Here is a 22,866-nt window from a genome sequence, read left to right as displayed (position 1 = left end):
TAATCAGAAAGTCATTACAGTAGCCTGACACCACCACACGCTCCAGGAAGACAGAGTAATTGAGCAGTGCAGAAGGGAGGACAGCAGCACGAGCCAAGGCCAAGGGATAATGAATGCGAGATGTCTTCCTGCTACTGGAGGAAGAGAGAGAGACAGCTGATTGAGCGAGACAGAGAGACTGAGCGAGACAGGGGGACGTCTGTAGGTATGTGTATTTTCAGATAAGCATTATAATAAAAAACTGGAAAGTATTATATTATAATGAAAAATATGGAGATGAATGTTGTTGTAGTATTTAATGAGAAGGAACGAAAGAAAGACAGCAGCCACTCAATCAGTCAACCAATCAGTCAATGAATCAACTGCAAAAATAAATTGTTAAAAAATAAAAATGTTTTTTTTTTTTTTTTTTTTTTTTACTTTTCACAGTATTTTTTATGGTTAAAAATAAATAAATACATAATAAACAAGCACAAAAACAGGTTTGTTTATTTTGTGTGCAACAAATCAAATACCACCCCAATACAAGAACTTTAAAAAATAAAAACAAGTTTAGAGTTTTTGAGATGTATGCATCACAATATGGGGCATACTGTAGGAATTAGGACGAGTGTTTGGATAAAGTCAGTTTTTTTGACCACAATTCGTTATTATTGTTCATTTATTCGTTTGCTGGAAATTAGAACTAAATTGAGAAATAGTTTTTAAACAAATCTTTGCATTTCATAAACAAAATTGAATATGTAAGCTAATAGATGTCTTCAGTGGAGTGCGTACTGTTTCCTTATCCACAAAAGTAAAGGAGTAAAGTAAAGAGTAAAAGTAAAGAGAAAGTAAAGAGGCCAAATGAAGGAGGCTCATGTAAATGCACCATGGCACGATACAACTGACTCTTAAAGTGAATGGGAGATGATACTCTGACTGGTTTAATGCAGGTTATACTCAAAACGCACCTATAACTCATTAAGAGAATAAGCACAACCCTGTTAGACCTTGCGCCAGGGCGCAAAACGTATTTTTCCATCCTTAAAAAAACTAAAGTGGATTCGGATATGCCCTTAATGCTTTTCCGCCATGTGCTTTAGACTTTGCACCTACATCGATAAAATAGAGCCTAGAGTCATAGTAAAGTTGATCATTTACTGTCACTCTTCTTTTTAGCATTTGTGGTGATAACTGTGAAAAAACTGCACTTAATATGACTACAGCAAACAAACTACAGTTCTCCTTGCAGTAGGGATTACAATAGTGAACAAACTTATAAAACATTGTATCTTTTCAATGTTGAATGTAAAAAACATGAACTTACGGCACTGCTTCTATGATGAATTTAAGTGGATGCCTTATATTTCACAAAAAAAACATGTCTAACATTGCTTTTAAACAGAACCAGGAACACTAACAGGAAGTGACTAAACAGGAAGTGTATTATCTCATAAAATACACATAAGAAAGAAAGAAAGAAAGAAAGAAAGAAAAAAAAGAAAGAAAGAAAGAAAGAAAGAAAGAAAAAAAGAAAGAAAGAAAGAAAGAAAGAGAGAGAGAAAGAAAGAAAGAAAGAAAGAAAGAAAGAAAGAAAGAAAGAAAGAAAGAAAGTAGTGTCTTTAGAGGCAAAATCATGTGAGATCCCTCTTTTTTAATTGGCAGAGCTCTAATCTACTTCATTTGTCCTGAAGCTGTGTGTTGAGCTCTGACATTTTGTCGATGTAACGGTGAAGCTTCTCTCTTTGTGTTGTTCTTTCATCAAGCCACACAGAATGCTATCTGTCCATCTTCAATCAGCCCAAAACACTAGCTCCACTTTCATGAAGGATTACTAACAGAGTTTGTAAGACCATTAACACCTGCAAACATCGTTTCTGCACAGCCATTTTCAAAGTTGATGCTGAAAACTGCAAGAGATGTAAAGCACGTCATTTTTTGTGCTGCATGATCAAAAAATGCAGAGAAGTAAACAGCTAAAAGTAACTATGCTATTATCTCAAAATGTGTCACTTGAAGGCAGTGTGTTGTGACAAAATATTGCATCATTTCTTTTGTGCCATTGCATCAAACACAAATGAGCTAGCAGTAACAAAACTCAGTTTGTTCAAATGGTCAATTTTAATTTGTTAGCATCATTTGTTGCGTACATTTGTAGCATAGTTAACTGTTTTTTCAAAATGTAGGCAGGATTGTGAAAAGTGGCTTTTCCAAACTCATTTCCAAGAATGGCACCTTGTGGCAAAAACAGGATTGCTGATAGCCTAATGAGTAGTAAGTGATAAAATCTATAATTTTAATGACCATTGACAAAGGAGAAATGATAATATATTTACCCCATTTAAAAATAGATATATTTTTACTGATCTCTCAGTGAATAGCCAATATGGTGATTCAAAAAGATAACCACAACTTTTAAAATCTGTATTTTATAAAATAAACATGATGGAACCTTCGATAAATAATCAATGTGAAAAAGTACATAAAGTTTTCCAATACTTCAAAGCTTACTTAAATTGATGACAGAAAGAGCTTAGCTCCCATTTTCTTCTTTGCAGAGCTCTCGATTTTCAAAGTTGTAGCATTATTTTTTAATAACCCTGTATTTGGTGCATTTGAACAGGTATATTTATTAAAATAATATTTTAGCCAAATGTTTTTGAAATATAAAAGTACTACATTTAAATTCAAGTGAAATAGTGCAAAAATATTTCATTTAAATATTTATTTGATATATTTTGGGCAACTCTGTGGAGCAGTGGCTAGTTTCTGGTTGGAGCCTTGGCTGGGTCAGTTGGCATTTCTGTGTGAAATTTGCATGTTCTCCCCGTGTTTGTTTGGGTTTCCTCCGGTTGCTCCGGTTTCACTCACAAGTCCAAAGACATGCGCTATAGGTGAATTGGATAATTGGGCTTTTGTGTATTTGTGAATGAGAGTGGACGGGTGTTTCCCAGTAATGGGTTGCAGCTGGAATGGAATCCACAGTGTACATATGCTGTATTATTTGGCGGTTTATTCCGCTGTGGTGATCCCAGATTAATAAAGGGAATACGCCAAAAAGAAATTGAATAAATTAATTTATATATATATTTATTATATATATTTTGTTTCTCTTGATCTTCCCCTGACATATAAATTTGTCTGTACTTGGTTTTTTTGACCGCTATTGTAAGTTTATCTGTTAGATTTGCTCAAGATTTGGTTTCAGTACTGCACTGTAAAAATGTTGACTCAACTTAACAGTGTAAGCCAACTTGCTGCAGAGCTATTTTAACTTTAAGTTTAACTTAAATAGAGTTAAGTGCAATAATGGGAATAAAAGTTGATTCAACTTGATTTTTTTAAGTGAGCTATATATTTTAACAAATATTATATACTGAATACATTATTGTTAAGCATCCTATAGATAATATGAATTTAAAAGGGTCTCTGTAAGGTGTGAACTCATACACAGTTTAAGTCAGAATTATTAGCCCGCCTGTTTATTCCCCCATTTCTGTTTAACGGTGAGATTTTTTTTTAAACACATTTAAAGCAAAATAGTTTTAATAACTCATTTCTAATAACTGATTCGTTTTATTTTTGCCGTGACACAAGACACTAGATATTAACTAAATATTTTTCAAGACACTTCTATACAGCTTAAAGTGACATTTAACTAAGTTAATTAGGTTAACTAGGCAGGTTAGGGGCTATTTTAAGGGGCTTTTGACGTTAAACTTGCTTTAAAAAAAAAATGCTTTTATTCTCGTATTATTATGCCAAACAAATAAGACTTTCTCCAGAAGAACAAAAAATATCAGAGGTACTGTAAAAATGTCCTTGCTCTGTTAAACATAATTTGGGAAATATAAAAAAATAAAAATGCAAAGGGGGCTAATAATTCTGACTTCAACTGTATGCTGAATACACAGTACATCCATGAAGACTTCAGATACAAATGTGTATGTTCTGTACATGTTATGTTTCTTTAATTTTACTTTCATGGCAAAATAAAAAAAAAAAAATATATATATAGGTATTGACTTTAAAGTGAAATAACTGAACATAAACATAAGCTGAGAAAAATGCTTATTTTAGACTTATTTTAAATGTTTTATTTTATGCTTATTATAAATGTTCAGATGGCACCTAGGGGTTTTTTGCATCTGAACTCCATGTATTAACTTGAGTAAAATGTGATGCAGAAAAAAGTAGGATTCCCCTTAAGAAATAGCAGCATCCATCAGGTAAATGGTTGCTGAAGAAAAGTTTACACACACTCAGTGTTGCAAATCTAAATGAAAAGATCTCAGCTTATGTAAACCACTCTGCATGCGCATTACACTTTATGAATAAAACAAAATATGGGCACAACGTCAGTTGCAACATTCAAATATGAGAACGCCTCCAGTATAATTTAAGATACTATGAGTCAGTTTCGCCATGAGAGCATATGTTGGTGAAGCTTCATTAGCAAATATGTATCAAATATTCAGTCTTTCTCAGTGTTTAGCTTGTAAGACTAAAAAAAAAAAAAATACACATTTGCACATTAATGAGACTCATGAAAACATCTTGCATTGTGCATGTAAATTGGATGTTTTTCAAAATCACATTGTGAAAATGTTCAAATTTTATTTATTTATTTTTTTATTTTTTATAATTATTATTTTTTATTTTAGTAGAATGTCTGGTTGCATGGAAACATATCTTTTGTGAACTAATTTAATAATTAAAAATAAGTAGGCATTAAAAAAAGCTCTTAGTACCATCCTATGTACATGCACACAAAGTCTGTATTTAGCCCAACACACAGCATTGTTTTAAAATTATGTTTTCAGTATGTTTCTTCTTTTTATTTTAACCCCACCTTTAAGTTTGGTTTTACAATGGACACTGAAAGCCAAGCAAACCAGTATTAAAAGTATGTTCAGTCAGACTTTATTTTGATGGTCCAGTTGTTACATTGCATCTACATGACAACTAATTCTCATTAAATTATAAGTAGAGGTTGGGGTTAGGGTTGGAGTTAGGGTTAGTGTAAGTTGACATGTACTTGAAAAGTTTCTTATAGTCAGTTAAATTTCTGTTGAAGGAGCAGTATTAACAGTATTAAGCAGACAGTCTAATAATACTTAAATAAACTATCAAAATAAAGTGTTACCATATTTTCCTTTTGGCCCAGACCAAAAAAATAAATAAAAAAACTACATGAAAACGAACAAGTACGAACAAACTCATTAAAAGGAAATTTCTGATTTTATTCTGAAACTATGTTAAACTTTTAGCATGGCAGTCTACAGAGAATATAGTCCCTGTTAATATAAATCCATAACAAATGCCACACACACCTGTTCCACTATTTAAAAAAATCCCCCCAGATGTTTCCCTTTTCTTGTTGAAAACTTTCTGATGAAAAGAAAGTTTTGCAGCAGATGTATTAAGAAAAGGTTTGATTCAGGAACCAGATCAATGGGAGGAAAGGTTTAGGTTGAATCTCATGAAATATTAAACTGTTTACAAAAACACTTGTGCAGTAGGAGCTCTCATCTCCACAGGCCTGCCGTCTTTTATCTGGCCAAATGTTCTTCAATGCTTTATCGTTTGCTTTCTGACTTCAGCTTTGAGTTTTTGCATTGTTACATGTGCTATACAGAGAACGTCGCCGTCATCTTCAAACACATGTCATTTTACTAAGTGCTTTGAAATTGAGTGAGGTATGAAATCAGTTCGCCGTGTCAAACATCATTTGAAGCGGAGAGTCCAAAGGGTTCTTCACAGTGGAAATGCGAGTCTTAGAAAAAGCTGGCATTTCCTCTGAAAAGCCCTCGCTGGCATTCTGAATACGAGTACAGCGTGTTTTTGAAGGACCCCCTCTAGGATGAATCGCACACCCATGATCACTGCTCTCTTACCAGAGAGACACAGTGGGACCGCAGACATCTGTCTCTTACGTCCTTCTGCTTAGCGTCTAAAACCGGAGAAAATAAAGCTCAATGATCGCCACTCAAACATGCACCTGCTCTGATCCACATACTGTGCAAATACACACGTTTTTGCCTTTTTTTCAACACACTGATTTTGTGAATATGAACGGAGAGCACATGGGCTCTTTTGAACATGCATTTAAATTAGTGCAACAGCCAATTCAATTGATTTCCAAGCAGCAGACCCATTTACAAAGCATGGTATTATTGGCACTCTCATCATAGCATCCTTTATATTATAGTTTACAACATATATTCAACAGAGAGTAGAGATTTAGTCAAGATAGATGTAAAGCGTTCTTGACATTTTCATAGAATTCTTGCAGCAATAACAACAACAACAACAACAACAACAACAACAACAACAACATGTATATAGTTATGATTCATTGAGGAATATTTCAAGTCCTGAACCAATCAGTTCACATTTAACTCTTGTGCACTGTTGAAATTGACCAATCTTTTGTTATGTTCGGGATAGAAACAACCACTGAATTAAACTAATGTAAAGATGCATCAGATAATTTTTATTTTAAATTTTTATTTATTTATTTTATTTTTTTGCATATATTTGTTATTAACATCAGTCCTGTTTAAAACTACTATTTTTTATTTTATTTATTTATTTTATTTTTCATTTTTTTAATTACAGGATATTAACTTTTTAACAGCCAAACTCACAAATTATGTCACTGATTTGGTGAAAAAAAATACACAAAATGGCGTGTTTTGTCTATAAAAAGTAATTGTGGTCAGGATTTTTTAGACTTTTTATTACAGTCTTGAACATGTGAATGATTAGTAACAACATTGGCTTTAATGCATTGTTAGATTTTCCTTTTTTTTCTCCCTAATTTATTGCTTGGTGGCTGTTTTTGCCCCATTGACTTCCATTATAAACACATTCGATGGTGCATAAATACACAGTCTTTGTTTTTGTTTACTCCATGTAGTTCTGAGAGCTGGGATGCATATTTTGACTTTCTCAGACATCAAGATAAGTGCGCAAAGGTCACACTCACACACATACACACTTTAATTTGCTGTTATACTTCATATTTTATTCTTGCCGGCAGCTAGCTCTCTGCCACTCTCACATGGTTGCCCACTGATGTTAAGCAGGGCTGCGTCTGGTCAGTACCTGGATGGGAGACCACATGGGAAAGCTAGGTCGCTGGCTGCCGGAAGTGAGGCCAGCAGGGGGCACTCAACCTGCGGTCTTTGTGGGTACTAACAGGGACTCTATAGTGCTCAGTGAGTGCCATCTTTCAGATGAGACGTTAAACCTCCTGTGAACTTTCTATGATCGTGAAAAAATCCCAGGATGTCCTTCAAAATTATCTGATGCATTTTTACAGCAGTTTGATTTGGTGGATGTTTTATCTCTAACATAACAAAAGGGTACTAAATTTGCTAAGTGTTTAGATTAGTTCTTTACAAAATTTTAAAGCTTTTGTCCTGAAAATATGTGGCAAAATAAGATGAGTCACCAAATATTATTCTGCTAGCTGAAACACAGAAAATGTTATGGCAGAATTAAGATTCAAAATTACCCCAGAGTACATAGAACACAAAAGGGTTAAGATAATGTTTTGTTCTCTTTAAATATATGTAAAGCACTAACTAACTAACTAACTAACTAACTTAAACAATAGATAATCCTCATAAACGACATTTTAATGAAAAAAAAAAAGTTACTAAATGAATGTGAATAAAGTATATTTCCCTTCCGGAAAACAAATCAAAATAATGATAACAACAACAATAAAGAAAAAAATATTAAATGAATAAATAAATGAATGTAGGAGTTTACATGTTCTCCCGGTGTTCGCGTGGGTTTCCTCCGGGTACTCAGGTTTCCCCCACAGCCCAAAGACATGCTGTACAGGAAAATTGAATTAACTAAATTAGCTGCAGTGTATATGTGTGAGAATGAGGGTTTATAGATGTTTCCCAGTACTGGGTTGCAGCTGAAGGGCATCTGTGTAAAACATATGGGCGGTTTATTCCGCTGTAGTGACCCCTGATGAATAAAGGGACTAAGCCAAAGGAAAATGAATGAATGAATGCACTTGCAAAACCTCAAAGATCTCATCCAGAACATGTTCTTCAGAAGTAATATTCTCTCTCTCTCAACACACACACACACACGCACGCACGCACGCACGCACGCACGCACGCACGCACGCACGCACGCACGCACGCACGCACGCACACACACACACACACACACACACACACACACACACACACACACACACAGTTATGTTCAACAATACCAGCATCCCTCAAGAGCTGTTCTTATTCACAAAAAATACCCATAATGCACTACAGAAGGACCACAATGCTACGGCTCCTCTTTGTACACTTCATTTGAAATATCTTGTTCCTACGTTCAGTCCAGTCCTACAAGGCATGTGTGATGGATGAAGGACAGAGACGAGAGGCTTGGATGGAGCAAAGCATGGGGTTTTAATAGAAGCACTGCCACTCAGCATCGCAAAGATTTCTGTCTGATCTCATTAGCTGCTACTTAGAGAACAACAACTGCAGCGCTCTGTCCTGCTTATTCCTGGAGACCAGTTTCACATATCCCTCCTTTCCTCTAATATATTTCTGCCTTTTACTCTTTTCTTCAGCCTGCCCTTGTGAAACAGAAGTGCACTTAAGTGTGTCTAATGTGCACTTATAATGGGTTTAAAATTGTAAGTGTATGTACTGTATATATAAAAAAAAATACCTCAAAGAAAAAGCGCATGAACTTCACATGAACTTTCATACCACATGTCAAACCATATGTGGAACAAATGAAATGTTCTTGGACATTTTTATAGTTTTTCACTTGAAACATTTTAACATATGTGGTTGAGGATGTTCTAGCAGATATAATAATGAACTAAAATGCCACCTAATTGAGCGTGGCTTACAATTTTATGGCCGTTTATAAACATGATTTTTAATTTTTCTACTTTTTCACATACTTCACAGTAGTATGTTATTTTATGCTATACTGTATGTACACTTATATACAGTATTATATAATGTATATGTAATTTCCTTATTGCAAATGTGTACACTGTAACAAGTGATTGGTTACATAAAGCGAGTAAACCAACTGCCTTAAAAGCAACAGGTTAACTTCATAAAAATAATGAAAAGCCATTGTAACTTGGAACTGTTAAGTCTACTTAATTTTTATAGTTTTGCTAATTGTAATCACTTTTTTTAAAGTCAACTAATCCCTTTTACAATGTCAGACTATTTTAGCAGTCTGTTTATAAATAATTACTGTAGTTATCACAATATTACATATTTGGTGCATCATTAGTCTATAAAATCTGCACTTTTAGTCTGTATTGAATTTGTTGAAACACTGGAGTCTGGAAGAGCAGATTTATTTTAGTTACTGTCATTTTGCTAGATACAGAAAATCCGGAAAAAAACAACTATAATAAAAGTGTATTGAAAAAAAGAGATTTATTTATTTTTATTTTTTTAAAGAGTGCAATTAGCATAATTATAAAAATGCTGTCAGTTTGACAATTCCAAGTTACAATGGGTTTACTTAAACTATTTTTATAAAGTCAACTTGTTGCTTTTAAGGCAATTGGTTTACTCGCTTTAAGTAATGAATCACTTTTTACAGTGTAGTACAATTCCCAACAGAAATGACAATAGGTTACATTTTTTTTTGTAGTTAAAAAAAAAAAACATTTTAGTATAAAGTCAATGCTTTTATCCCACTACATTGCATAAATGCGAAGTACAGGAATTATTTTTCATGAGTTATTTAATGCTAAGTGAATTGACTCTACAATTTCATTAATGACAGACTGCCTACAGTATTTTGAAGACGACAGCGCACTAATTCAAATGAGTCAGTCAGAGTGATTCTCCAGTTAACAATTTACTGATTCAAAAATTCCAGTTAGAGTGAGTCTTAAGTTAACGATTTACTGATTGAAATGATTCAGTCAGTGATTCTCAGGTTAACAAAATTTAAAGTCTGACTCAAAACAAGCAAAGAACAGGAGATGCCATGAGCTTCAATTACCACGACAGATAGTAGAAAAGTTAATGACAAATTCTATGATTTTTTTAAATTTTATTTTAGATCACAACTGTCATTTGTTGGAAATGAATGGAATTTGGACATTCTATACTTGCTTTACACCAATTCATACATTTTCTTGTGAGACCTCATGGGACAGTAAAGTATCCATTGGATGCACACTACAGAATCTTTCCAGAATTAGTAGGCCATCAGGGTACTTTTTATTACTGTTTTTCAAATACTGTAACAGTAATCCCTTAAATGCAACCATTTCTAGTGATGTCCGAAACCATAGTGGCCATTCAGAAGTGCACTCAATCAATCCCATAATGCATAGCGATGACGAATACACAACCTATGTACACTCAAAAGCAGAGAAATAAACGTAACGCACGGTGAGAGTTTAGACACCTAATTTCAAGTGTATTTGCTTAAAATTTTAAAAATTATATTTTAATATTCCACATGATAACTTGAATTGCTCTATTTGAATTTTAGCTTGATTGGGATGATTTTGTAGGGGAGTGCATCTACATAAAATATAATAAACAAATTAGAGAGACAAATAAAGCAAATATTTAATAGGAGTCTAACAGTATACAGGCACAGAAATAAAATGATCAAATGTACAATAAAACTGTATCGTCTACATTGTATACAAACGTAATAACTCCTTGTGCCCAAATGTTTTAAACTTACTTACAATTTTTTACATAGTGGATACACAATGAATGAACTTTTACTTTATTATAGGCTAACTTAAACAACAATTTCTTACACACCAATAAAGTGTAAATGCATATTACTTGAGAATAAAATAATCTTTAATATAATTACTACTAACATGCAATGAAACATTCAGTTAGTACTTCAGCATATTTCTTTAAAATGCATTAACTATATTGCTCAGTTTTTCCCTTTGTGTCACAGCTAGTATAATTGTCATACAAAAGATAAGTAAAACAATTAAAGGAAAAATAATGAAAGACTAAAATAAAACATGTCATATGAGTTAATGAAGAATGCAGAAATAGTTTGACCTTTTTTCTTGTGGGAGAAGATCACCCAGCGGATTTTGCCAATCTAAAGCTGTCTTTAACACTGCTGATTTGAGGCGGCTCTGTCTTTTCTGTCAGCTGTGTTGGAAATGCAGCAATGGTCAGATTATACTGCAAGCTTTGTGCTTATTTTAGATGTGTATTTTATTTATGATACATTGTTTGCAAAAAAAATAATATTAAAATACTTAGAAAAAAAAATGTAATTGAATGTGCTTTTGAAACAAAGACTTAGAAAATCTTAATACGTAAAAAAATTAACCTGAAATGGAAAGTAAATTCAAAAATAGCATTTAGAAAAGACCATTTTTAAATGCCAAACTATAATAGCTTTCCTCAGAGCTAAAATCAGCCAATTTAGCCCCGCTCCTCTACTCTGCGCCCATCTAAAAGATACCTGGCATGAAGATGCCATTTGCATGTGAGTGTGTGCACGTGTGTGTCTGTGCTGGCTAATTGACAAGATGGACGTTTGTCATAAATAGTGCCTCTGTCCACCGGGTGCCATTATATAGTCATTTCCTGGTTTAATGTGTACGGAGAGTGTTCATTATTTGTGACAGATGGACTCTTCTCTTCCTCATTGAATTCCTGCTCTCAGAGAGACGAATTACAATCTACTAATCAGACAGGACCTGTATAGTCATTTCAATCCAATTTATTCAGTGAACACATAATAATAATAATAACAACAACAACAATAATAATAATAATAATAATAATAATAATAATAATAATAATAACAATAACAATAATAATAATAATAATAATAATAATAATAATAATAATAATAATAATAATAATTATTATTATTATTATTATTACTGCTGCTACTACGACGACTACTACTACTACTACTATTAATATTACTATTATTATTCTTCTCATTATTATTAAGTAATATAATAACAATAATAATAATAATAATAATAATAATTATTATTATTATTATTATTATTATTATTATTATTATTATAAAACAATGTAAGCACATATTGCCAAATAATTTGCTTTTCTATATTAATGCAAAACTTCAGAGCTAACCTAATTCACCAAGAGGCAGCAATTCAGACCAATGAGATGTTAATAAGGGCGGGGCTAACTACTGTGAGTCAACATAAATACAGAGCACTAAGTAAATCTAATTCTCCGTTAGTAGTTCCATAAACCACAGGAAAACCTAAATTTACACAGAATGGATTGTCTGATCTTTTTCTATCTTTGAACAATGTAATGTTTAGCTTTTCCAAATGTATTCCCTTCAAAATTCTATATCTTAAACTATATCTATATCTTAGATACTACTGTTTTTTTATTGTTTTATTTATTTATTTATTTATTTATTTTTAGTACAATATGCTCTAAGTCAATTATTATGTATGATCTTAAGTGAGTATTACTGGCATAGCACACACATGACCTCTTTTGGCACTGTGCAGCATTACAGTGCTTCACCGCATTAGGTGCTCACTGTCTCTGTCACGGCAGAAATGATCTGTGTGGCATATATACAGGGAAAAACTAGATATTCTTCATAGTTCATTAGGTACATTGCTGTACTCAAAGACTGAAGACAATGTGCAGCTACAATGCCGGGACCATAAGATAAAGATGATATCTGAGTTATCGACATACCACCATAAATCAGAGAGTTGAGTTCAGACTAAAGTTTTTGGATACATTTTTTTATTTGAGATATTGTCATTATCATTGTTGTTGTTTTTGTTGTTGTTTGATAAATTTATTTTATTCATTTCAATATTTTCTATTTATATTATTTTTATGCATGTAAACTTTTAAAGAAACCCAAAGTTAATGTTATAAATGTATGTGCTTATTGATATATTCACATGCTCAACTGTAATTTAGTTTTGCTTCTTGTGTTTCTTCTTAATTGTTCACTTGCTGTAAAAACATTAAAATCTCAAAAGATCAATCTTCCTGAGTTTTACAATAATTATTACAGTTTATTTCTTTAAATAAAGATGGGAAAAGAAAAATAAATAAATGAATAAATAAATAAACAGGTAAATAGATAGATAGATAAATAAATAAATAAATAAATAAATAAATAAATAAATAAATAAATAAATAAATAAATAAATTGTATTTGTAATGTGAAGTAAACATTGTGAAGACAGGAGTATGGGTGATGCCAGTATAACAGTGGAGTGAGCAGCAAGCCCTGTTGCCAGTGGGTCTTGCTGTCTTCCTATGAGTAAAGGGGCTCAGATAAACCACCAAGAAAGAATATCATTAAACATACCTCATAGCCAGATTAAGGATATTCTCCACATACTCCTCAATCATCCTTTCCTCCTGAAGTAGACGCACAATCTCAATTCCAAGTGAACGCTGACAACAGGGGTGCGGATCCAAACGCAGGTTTACTAAGAATAGTCAGGCAAGCAACAGTCAACACAGAAGCAAACAAAGGTATATGGACAATCCAGAGTCATGGGCAATAAACAGGCGAATGGTTAAAATGCAGGCAGCAAGCAACAAACAAACTAAACAAAGCAAGGTACAAAGATGGAATGCAAGGCAAGGAAAACACATCGTAATGGTCACAATCCGTATAACAAGACTCAGCAAAGTCTGTGTGTTTGTGTGCTGCATTAAGCTGCGGTCACACTGGACTTTTTTCGCTATAGACTTCCATTCATATGCACGCGAATGCGTCAGACCGAAAAACGCTAGCTTGTGCGTCAAGTTTCACAGTTCACTGCATTGCAAAGTTTAAGCTTGGTGAACTCTGACCTGCAAAATTGCATCACTTGACTGCGAGAGACCAATCGAGGATCAAAACATGACCTCTCTGGACAGAAATTTCAAATATAAACCAATCGCTAGCTTTTTTAATGTCTAATCATCTTGTTTAATCCCGGCCCTTTTCGCAGTGTCTAACAAAAGAATTTCGCATGCACAAACTCTAGTGTGACAGCAGCATAAATAGTCCAACTAATCAGTCTTTAAGCAGCTTCAGCTATGTGAGTGTAATCGATGAAGACTTGGAGCAGGTGTGTGTGTGTGTTGCATGACAGGACTTGTAGTCGATATACTGGCGGATTTGTATCTCTTTAGTGAACTGTGTTTACCAGTGATCTGCAGCCGCTAAATTGCTGGTGATTATAACAGTATTAACCTGAATATATCAATTTTATAACATAATAAATGACAACTGTGAGAAAACCCAACTGAAGGAAAACATACAACTTCAAATGTCAAAAAGAAAGGGAAAAAAAAACTAATTGAGTGAAATACTTTTTTTTCATGGCAATCAAATGGCCTCAATAATAAGAATAACAATAAAAAATAAACTTTTGAAGTATTTTTTTTATTAATAAAATCAAAAATCAAATGAAAACTATTTCAGTGTGTACTTTTGAACCCTGGTATGCATCTGAGATTTGTGCTGGCCTCCCAGACAGAGCTTGAGCTTCAGCCCTACCATATTTTATTTCTACAGCATCTGCTGATGACATGAATGCATGCATTATTCTTTTGTTCCACAATGAGGGCATGTCAGCCTGTGCCATGCCCACTGTCAACCCTTCATCCACCCAGCTGGTGAAATCAGACGAAACTGCCATTCAATCTTCCCCACATCTTGCATGCTATATATTTTCATCCAATTAGACTGGAAGTCAATTTCTGATGTCCCAACTAGATAAATCTGTCTAGTGATTCAGACTGTCCATAACGTCACCACAGCGTCATGCAACACAAGACTCCAGATGTTTCACTACAGCTGTAAATGCAATATGGCAACAGGTACCAAGAGCTTTAAATGTGCCACACTTCATTTAATATGTGGTTATTTTGTTACAGCCTTTCAAACATGGCTAAAACGATTACACAGTCAAACAACATCAGGCTGCCATATGCTCGGGTACACTTGTAGGCTAAAATGATGAAATAAACCTCATGAAAACACCGGAACAAAGCAAATGCTTTGCCTAAAGGAAATATGCTGAAATATTTTGGCATATTTTAGATGATGCTGCAATGTTATGCAATTATGGTTTGACGCTACAATGTTATGCCATAAAGAATATACAACCCAGGCTCATTCTGAAAATGTACCCCTATATACATTTTTGGAGACTGCAAAATACAGCCTAGGGGGGTACATTTTCTTCCAGTTTTTGTTTTCGCGAATCTACGAGAGGCCTCTGTGTATGCTTTTTAAAATCTCACATTTCTCTCGCTAGTGCCATTCGCGTCTGCTGTTCTTGGGTAAACCCACCAGAGGTCACTGTTGACTGGCTGTTTGACTGACTGAATGACTGACTGGCTGACCAATCAACTGACCCACCATCCTTCCTGCCTAAACCCAACCAATTTTATTGATTGACCCACCAACCCACTTTCTCAAACCCAACCAACAATTTTCAAAAGCAACCCAGAAAAATAAAATCTCTCGTTTCATTTTTATCACGTTTTCAGATTTGACCACATTCTCACCCTGTTATTTACTTGATTATTTTATTTTTTGTATTTCTGTTTTTGTCTTACCTGCTTTTTAAAAACGTTCTTCACTGGATTAACTGGTTAACTCCTCTCTGCATCTCAAGTCCGCCAAAGTACATGGCGAGCTAACAGGACAAACAGGTTACAGCGGAAAAGCTGTCCATACAGAGGTAAGCGGTCAGCTGGTAAATGCAAAAATGAATGGCGTCATACCAACCCATAGTGCTCGTTTAAAAAATTAAATGCAGCCAAACGTACCTCTTGTCGCATAATTTGCGGTCTCCAGCAATGTATATAGGGCTACATTTTCAGGATCAGTGTTCAGTATATATGTGATGGATGTTTGAGTCCAGCTTGCAATGTCTTTTCTTTCCTACGATTTCTTGTCAATCTCCATTGTCAAAGATGTTTCAAATGGACTGAATGTATTGGTCACCAATATCATATAAATAATAGATGACTCATGAGTCAAGGTGGTTAAAAGAAAGTGGCATTGATCATTTTGCAAACTAAATTTATCATATTAATTTAATTTGCAGCTAAACAGTGAGCCAAATGAATTAGCTAATTGCTTTTAACATTTTGTTCTGTTTCTGTGTTATTCTTTAATCCAGCTATGCATGGAAATCAGAATCATTTTCACTGTTTGCAAACTAGTCCTTTTCTTTCCCCGCAGACACATTTTCATTGAAAGGAAGCGGTAATTTAGCACTCCTTTGCACACTTTACTAAAAATAAAACAGCCTTAGCGAGGTAGGTAATCATCTCAACATTCAGAGATCATATTGCGGAGAGTCTTTTATGAGGCACTTTCGCCAGCTTGAAAGCAAAGTAAAAATCATCGTTCATCATCCAGTGACACCTAATAAAACATTCATCTGATGACCTCATAGCACTATTAAGATAGAATTTTTATGCGACACTACCAGCATGAAATGAATTTATTTGACAGTTTTGGTTGCATTTAAGAATCGTTTCACATTAACTGAACTGGTTTGTAAAAACATGCTATGCGACTGTGCTTTAAGCATGTAATCAGCATTTTCCCTAGACTTTAGACAATGCATAATTTATTCATTCATTCATTCATTCATTCATCCATTCATTCATTTTATTTTCGGCTTAGTCCCTTTATTAATCAGGGGTCGCCACAGAGGAATGAACCTCTAACTTGACCAGCAAATGTGCATGAAATATATTTCTAATCAATCATTTGTTTTTACAAGAAATGGCTCATTTTAATCCCAACAGCTTTTGTAACAATGTTTCAGTGCAAAACGAAACTGTCAAAAAGTATTCTAATATTTTCAGCTTGTTAGGGCCCATTGAATTAAATTTAGCAAAGACATAAATGTTGTCGCTTTGTCATACTGTATGAGCTTCACCTGTGACTAGTATTGGATCAATTAGGTCTCAGTTGTGTATAAAAATAACCCCAGTACACTAGACCTTCACATGAACTGCAACTAGACCTCTGCAAACATGCCTAAGATTCACCCTGAGACTAAAGTGTTGATCATCAAGAGGCTGAAGACTCAGCGTCAAGTACAGAGAATAAAAAAAAAGTTTTGAAAAAACAGGAGACATCTTTGACAGGCCCTGGTCAGGCAGACCATGCAAGACAACTGCTCAAGGGGGCCATTTGTTGGCTCAAAAATCCAGCCCATTTTCCACTGCAGCAGAGCTCAACAAGATCTGGCCACCTCTTAAGTTTCTGTCAACAAGTCAACAATTTGTTGGATTCTGTCTCAAAATTCTGTCTTGGTTCTATCAATGAAATTGAAAAAAACTGTGGCATTTGCCAAGGCTCACTGCTAGCTAAAAGGATGGACTTTGAAAAAGTGACACAAGGTAGATTTTTTAGATGAATCTTCTGATGAATAAGTCACTGCAAAATATTGCAGGAGACCTACTGGAGCCCGCATACATCTGAGATTCACCCAGAAAACAGTGAAGTTTGGTGGCAGAAAAATTATGGTCTGGGGTTACAGCCAGTATGGGGGTGTGTGAAAGATCTGTATATCTGTACATCTGTACATCAACAGTCTAAAATATCATGAAATCTTAGCTTTCTCTTCTATTCCCAATCATAAAATAAGCCAAATTATGCAGCAGTATGGTACTTCATTGCATACTTCCATCTTCACATCAAAGTTCTTTAAGGCTAAGAAGATCAAAATGCTCCAGGATTGGCCAGCCCAGTCACCAGACAAAAAGATCATTGAGCATATAAGGTATAGGATGAAAGAGTAAGCATAGAAGACAAAATCAAAGAATATTGATGAACTCTGGGAGTCATGCAATAAAGCTTTCTTTGCTATTCCTGATTACTTAATCAATAACAATGTATGAATCCTGGCCAAACCACGTGGATGCAGTCCTTCAAGCTCATGAAAGTCATACAAGATATTGGGCCCTATCGTACACTCGGCGCAGTGTGGCGCAAGGCGTGGCACAGTAGTCTTTTGGTAGTTTCAGCTTGGCGCAAGAGTCGTTTTGAGGCGTATATTATATTATATATATATTATATTTAGAATATAAATATAAAGGATTAAAATATTACAAAACATATTATTTTCTAGCCTACATAAATATGAAAAACCACTGCTTTTATGTCTTCTTCATCTCTGGAGGCTTTTTCAGTTCATTCATAACAATTTGCTTTTGTATAATGTTATTATTACTAGCAGTATTATTTATTATATCCATATTTATATTTGTTTTATTAAAAACAAGCTTAGATTTGCCCACCTGTCAGGTTTTAGACCATATGGGGCACAGCATGTGTTTTAGGATATAACTCAGGTTTTGAGCACATTTTGTTATTATTATTCATTTATTCGTTTGCTGGAAATTAGAACTGAATTTAGAAATAGTTTTGAAACAAATATTTGCACTTAACAAACAATAGTATTTATATATAGACTAATTGATGTCTGTGCGTAAAGGTTTCCCTATCCAAGAGCGAAAGTGAAAGTGATCAATTATCTCTCATTCTCAAGCAGTAGATGCTCTGTTTAACAGTTTTCTGTTAAAAAACTGTTATCTGTTAACTGTTTGCTAGTGAAATGCTAATTTTTTCCACTTAGACTTACTTTGCGTCTTGTAAATAGCGAATGCGCTCTTGGCTTGATGCAGCTGACTCTTAAAGGGAATGGGAGATAAGATTCTAATTGGTTTATTCTCAAAACACACCTATCACTCATTAAGAAAATAAACTCAACCCTTTTAGAACATGCGCCGCGGCGCAAGGCAGATTTCCCGTCCTTAAATTAGCAAAAACGCGTCTTGACACACCCTGAAAGCGTTTGCGCCCTGCGTTTTGCGCTCTGTGCATGGACCGTCAAAATAGAGCCCATTAAGTTTGAATCTCACAGCACCACTACTTAATTTGCTGACATATTTTCTATTTGCAGTAAGTTTGTTTAATTTCTGTATAGGCAACATTTTTTCTGTCTTGATTAAAAAACTATTTTTTTATTTTTTGTGAAAATAATTTATTTCAGTGCATTAAACATAATTTGGGAGGTTTTTCATATGAGCTATTTCTTACACCAATTGATTAATTGAAAGTCAGGTTAAGGTGTTTCTTCAAAATAGATAAGTGACTTTAGTCAGGGACTGTAGAGCATGACATCAATGGATACTTTTACATGATCAAAATGCAAACTCTGCCACTGGCACTAATACTTTGACTAGTGATGTAAATGATGACTACTGATCTAATGGGTTGTACTAGCTTGAACATACAGCATCTCCAACATGAAGCATAAAAAATTAAATAAGAATCCTGCAGGCTCTTATAAGATTTAACTGCATAGTTATTACTAACAGGTCTACAACACACTCATACCTCTGAATCTCACTCCTACTAATCTGACCCTTTTGGTTCTTCTAGCTGCTTTGAAGAGGATTCAAACATCTATGTACATGGGGTGTGGCCACTTAACACAAATGCAAAAGACTGCATGCTCTGGCATCAGTTGCCAGTACTCCACTCAAGAACAGAAGTGTAGGACAATAAGTGAGGTTTACCTGCACAACTTGTTCTAAATGGCTAACTTGAAACACTCTCCTAAACCTGCCAGAAGCTATCATTCTGCAGATCTTACCTGGATGCCCACTAAAGCTAAGGAGATATGGCCCTAGACACTAGTTATTACCTAGTTGAGAGACCTCCTGAGAAAACAATGTTGCTGCTGGAAGGTTGTCCTGTGGTCTGAGTTATAATGTATAATAATGTCACAATTTCAGCTGCCTAAGGTCCAAAGTTAATCACAAATTATGGATTAAACCGTGAAACAACCTGATTTAACCAGGTTGAATTTGTTTGGCTTTGTTTTGTGCAACAGGGTTCACTAGTGATGGGGACACAAGACTGTTGAAAGCCTGACAGATGAGAAATGAAACTGAGTTCCTGAAAGTCCTAGCATGCCCTTTGAAAAGAATAGAAGCATTATCCATGCATCATGTCAATGTTTGCCCACTGGCGTCTTTATTCTTACTTGGGTTATGGCATCAAACATTATACCTCTGGTTTAACTCACCCCACTTCAAACTGGAAAGCAGATAAACTAAAAAGAATGATAAAGACTAGAGTCTGTAAAATCAGCCATTACTGCTCATCTTGAAGCCAGGAGAGTGAGGTTTACTGTCACACTGACCTAAATCATACTGTATGGTCCATGGCACCAACATAAACCATATGGTTTTACTTGTGCAATCCATAGCCTTAAGTGTCAGTCAGTATTACAACTCTTGAGACAAAAAGAGTGAGATCATCACTACTACTAACACAACTCCTACTAGCTGGCCACTGTTATACTGACACCTGTCAACTTTGGTTATGGTATACTGTCTATCATCTCTGGTTACAGTATACACATGCTTGTTCATTTTCTGACACACATGAATCTGCGGACAATAGGAAAAATGGAAATGTTAAATGACGTCTGTTTTGACACATCCTTGGCTTACATCTATGTACAAATTTCAGGTTTACATATATGTATAAATTTCAGAAGTGCCCACACATGGATAGTTTTATTTTTAATGGCATCGTGAAGCAGGCCAGATGATTATGTTGGTAACAGATTGTTTGTAAACAAGGTATACTTTGTAATGGAGAGTTTTGTAATGGAACTTTGTACAATGATAAAACAGCTAACTGCATTGATCTCACAAAACATAGCAACCCACATGGAATAAACCTACAGTATATGAGGATATATGAACATATATGAAACCTATATGTAGTATACATGCACATATATAATAATTAATATGTTGCATACATGTGTATATATATGCCACATATAGGCAACATTGAGGTGCATATATAGGTCATATAGGTCTCCTTTATCACTTGTTTATATCCACATATGTTTCCCATATAGCTCATATCTCACTTTGTCAAATCTCATACATGATGTCTAGCTCATATTTTCTATTATCAAGGCAATAACTAAGAACTAACTAAAAAAATGCAAAAAATGTATGTGTGAACACTTGAAATTGGTATCACATGTAATTGGCATGTTATGGAACTTAACTATGACATATAAGTGAAAAGAGACGGAAAGCTATAATGTCTGCACATTTTCCTGAAACATGTCAATTCTTTCATGTGAGATAGTGTAAAAAAAGTAAATGTGTTTCAAAATGGTGTCATTTTTATCTGTTCATTTTTGTTCTTGTACTATATTTTTTTTCTTGTACTATTTGATTGTTCTTAAGTAAATAAAATAAAAAAAATTCTACATTGTATTTATCTTGCATATATGTACATATAATACAGGAAAACAGCCAATTTTATGTATGTCACATATATTGAAAACTTATATCAAAACCTATATTAAAACATATATGTTAATATAGGTTCTTTCTGTGTGGGAACCACAAGCATTCAATTTCAAAACTACAAATTTAAGCCTAAAAACTTCAAATTTATGTTGATCTTTCTTTTTCAAGCACATGCATACAACCGCAAAAGGATGTTGATATAATTTTCTATATAGTGAGATTAGCCATTCATAACAGCATCCATTTCATGACAAGTCAAGGAGCCCCTCCTTTAAAAGCTGATTTTTTTTTTTTTTTTTGTGAGTATGCGTGGTCTAAAATATTAAAGTAAATATGTATTGTACTAAAATTATGGTAAATATGTATTGAAAACAGCATGCTTTTTTCTGGTAAATATATTTCTAAATGACCTTTCGACAGGAAAATGACCCAGATTTTCAATAAAAAAACTGAAAAAAAAAATAATAAAAAATTATTTCTAAAAATATACAAATAAAACAAAACAAAATAAATCTAACCATATAAATAAAAATATACATACTTTGGATAAAATAACTGTAAAAACATCAATACAAATACAATGAAATAAAAGAAATTTGATAGTCTTTTCACCCTCATTTTGGCCTTTAATTAGTGTATTACCATATTTAATGTAACAAAAAAGTTAAACATATACACTCACAATTCATTTGAAGTGTTCCTGCCTCATTGCCAGAAAGTGTTCAGTAAGAAATAGAGAAGCTATTTTGGTTGACTGCCGGAATGCTCTGTTGTCAGTGAACGTATAGGTGTGTCAGGCAGGATTTTATACAAAAAGATCTGAGAGAGCACTGGACGAAAGCTTGTATGATGCTGGATGTTTAAAGAACAACTTCAAATCTAATGGGCCAAGGAAAATCCAGAGCAGGTAAGGTTCGAAAGATAGTGGTGCTTCAGTTAGATCACTCATATAAAACATGAGAGCGTGAAGCTTTCACCTACAGGCCAAACTGGTGTGGGTGGCTTTGAGAATCCTCTCGGTTTCGCTCCCATCCCTGCACTCTGTACATGAACACAGGCCCACACAATTTGGGATTTCTGTCAGCGGTAAAGGGATAGAGCGTTAGAGGTAGCCTGAAGAGACACGCTTTTTTATTTATTTTTTTTTGTGTCTGTGTAGCTACCGATACATCACGTATAACAAGTATAAGCACCCCAACAGCATGTAGCGCCATCCATCATGGCGGAGCGGTGGTTACCGTACACACAGCACAGCTACCGCAGCAACTGCTGATGCTAGAAGCGAGCATCATTAAAGAAAGAACAGAATGATGGGAAAGCATTACACAGTGTGCTACTGTACATCCCAGGATCTGCACTTCGACTGAGCGAAAACAACATGGTAGCGTTAACCAGGCTGCAGTGAAGCGCTCAATGGCCTTCGTTGCACTTAGATTTCTATTTAATCCTTAATCTGCTAAATAGTTAATGCCAAATTGACAACAATTATGAGCAGCTTAACTGGCACCGGCTCCCTGGGAAAACCCGA

The 22,866-nt window shown here is 34.4% G+C and overlaps 1 protein-coding gene and 1 long non-coding RNA gene across 2 annotated transcripts in view; one reads left to right on the top strand and one right to left on the bottom strand.

The window, feature by feature from the left end:
- tenm2a (teneurin transmembrane protein 2a) overlaps positions 1-22,866 on the bottom strand; it is a 1,361,633-nt gene that overhangs the window by 658,824 nt on the left and 679,943 nt on the right. The gene's annotated exons all lie outside the window — the stretch shown is intronic.
- Positions 53-21,273, top strand: LOC141377533 (uncharacterized). Its single transcript, XR_012389794.1, has 3 exons — positions 53-205; positions 15,641-15,706; positions 19,889-21,273. It is a non-coding gene; the product is annotated as an uncharacterized lncRNA (long non-coding RNA).

The sequence above is a fragment of the Danio rerio genome, chromosome 14 (assembly GCF_049306965.1).
Source record: "Danio rerio strain Tuebingen ecotype United States chromosome 14, GRCz12tu, whole genome shotgun sequence".
Lineage (NCBI taxonomy): Eukaryota > Metazoa > Chordata > Actinopteri > Cypriniformes > Danionidae > Danio > Danio rerio.
Note: the sequence above shows the minus strand (reverse complement) of the source record. Positions and strands in the feature narration are given on the sequence as shown.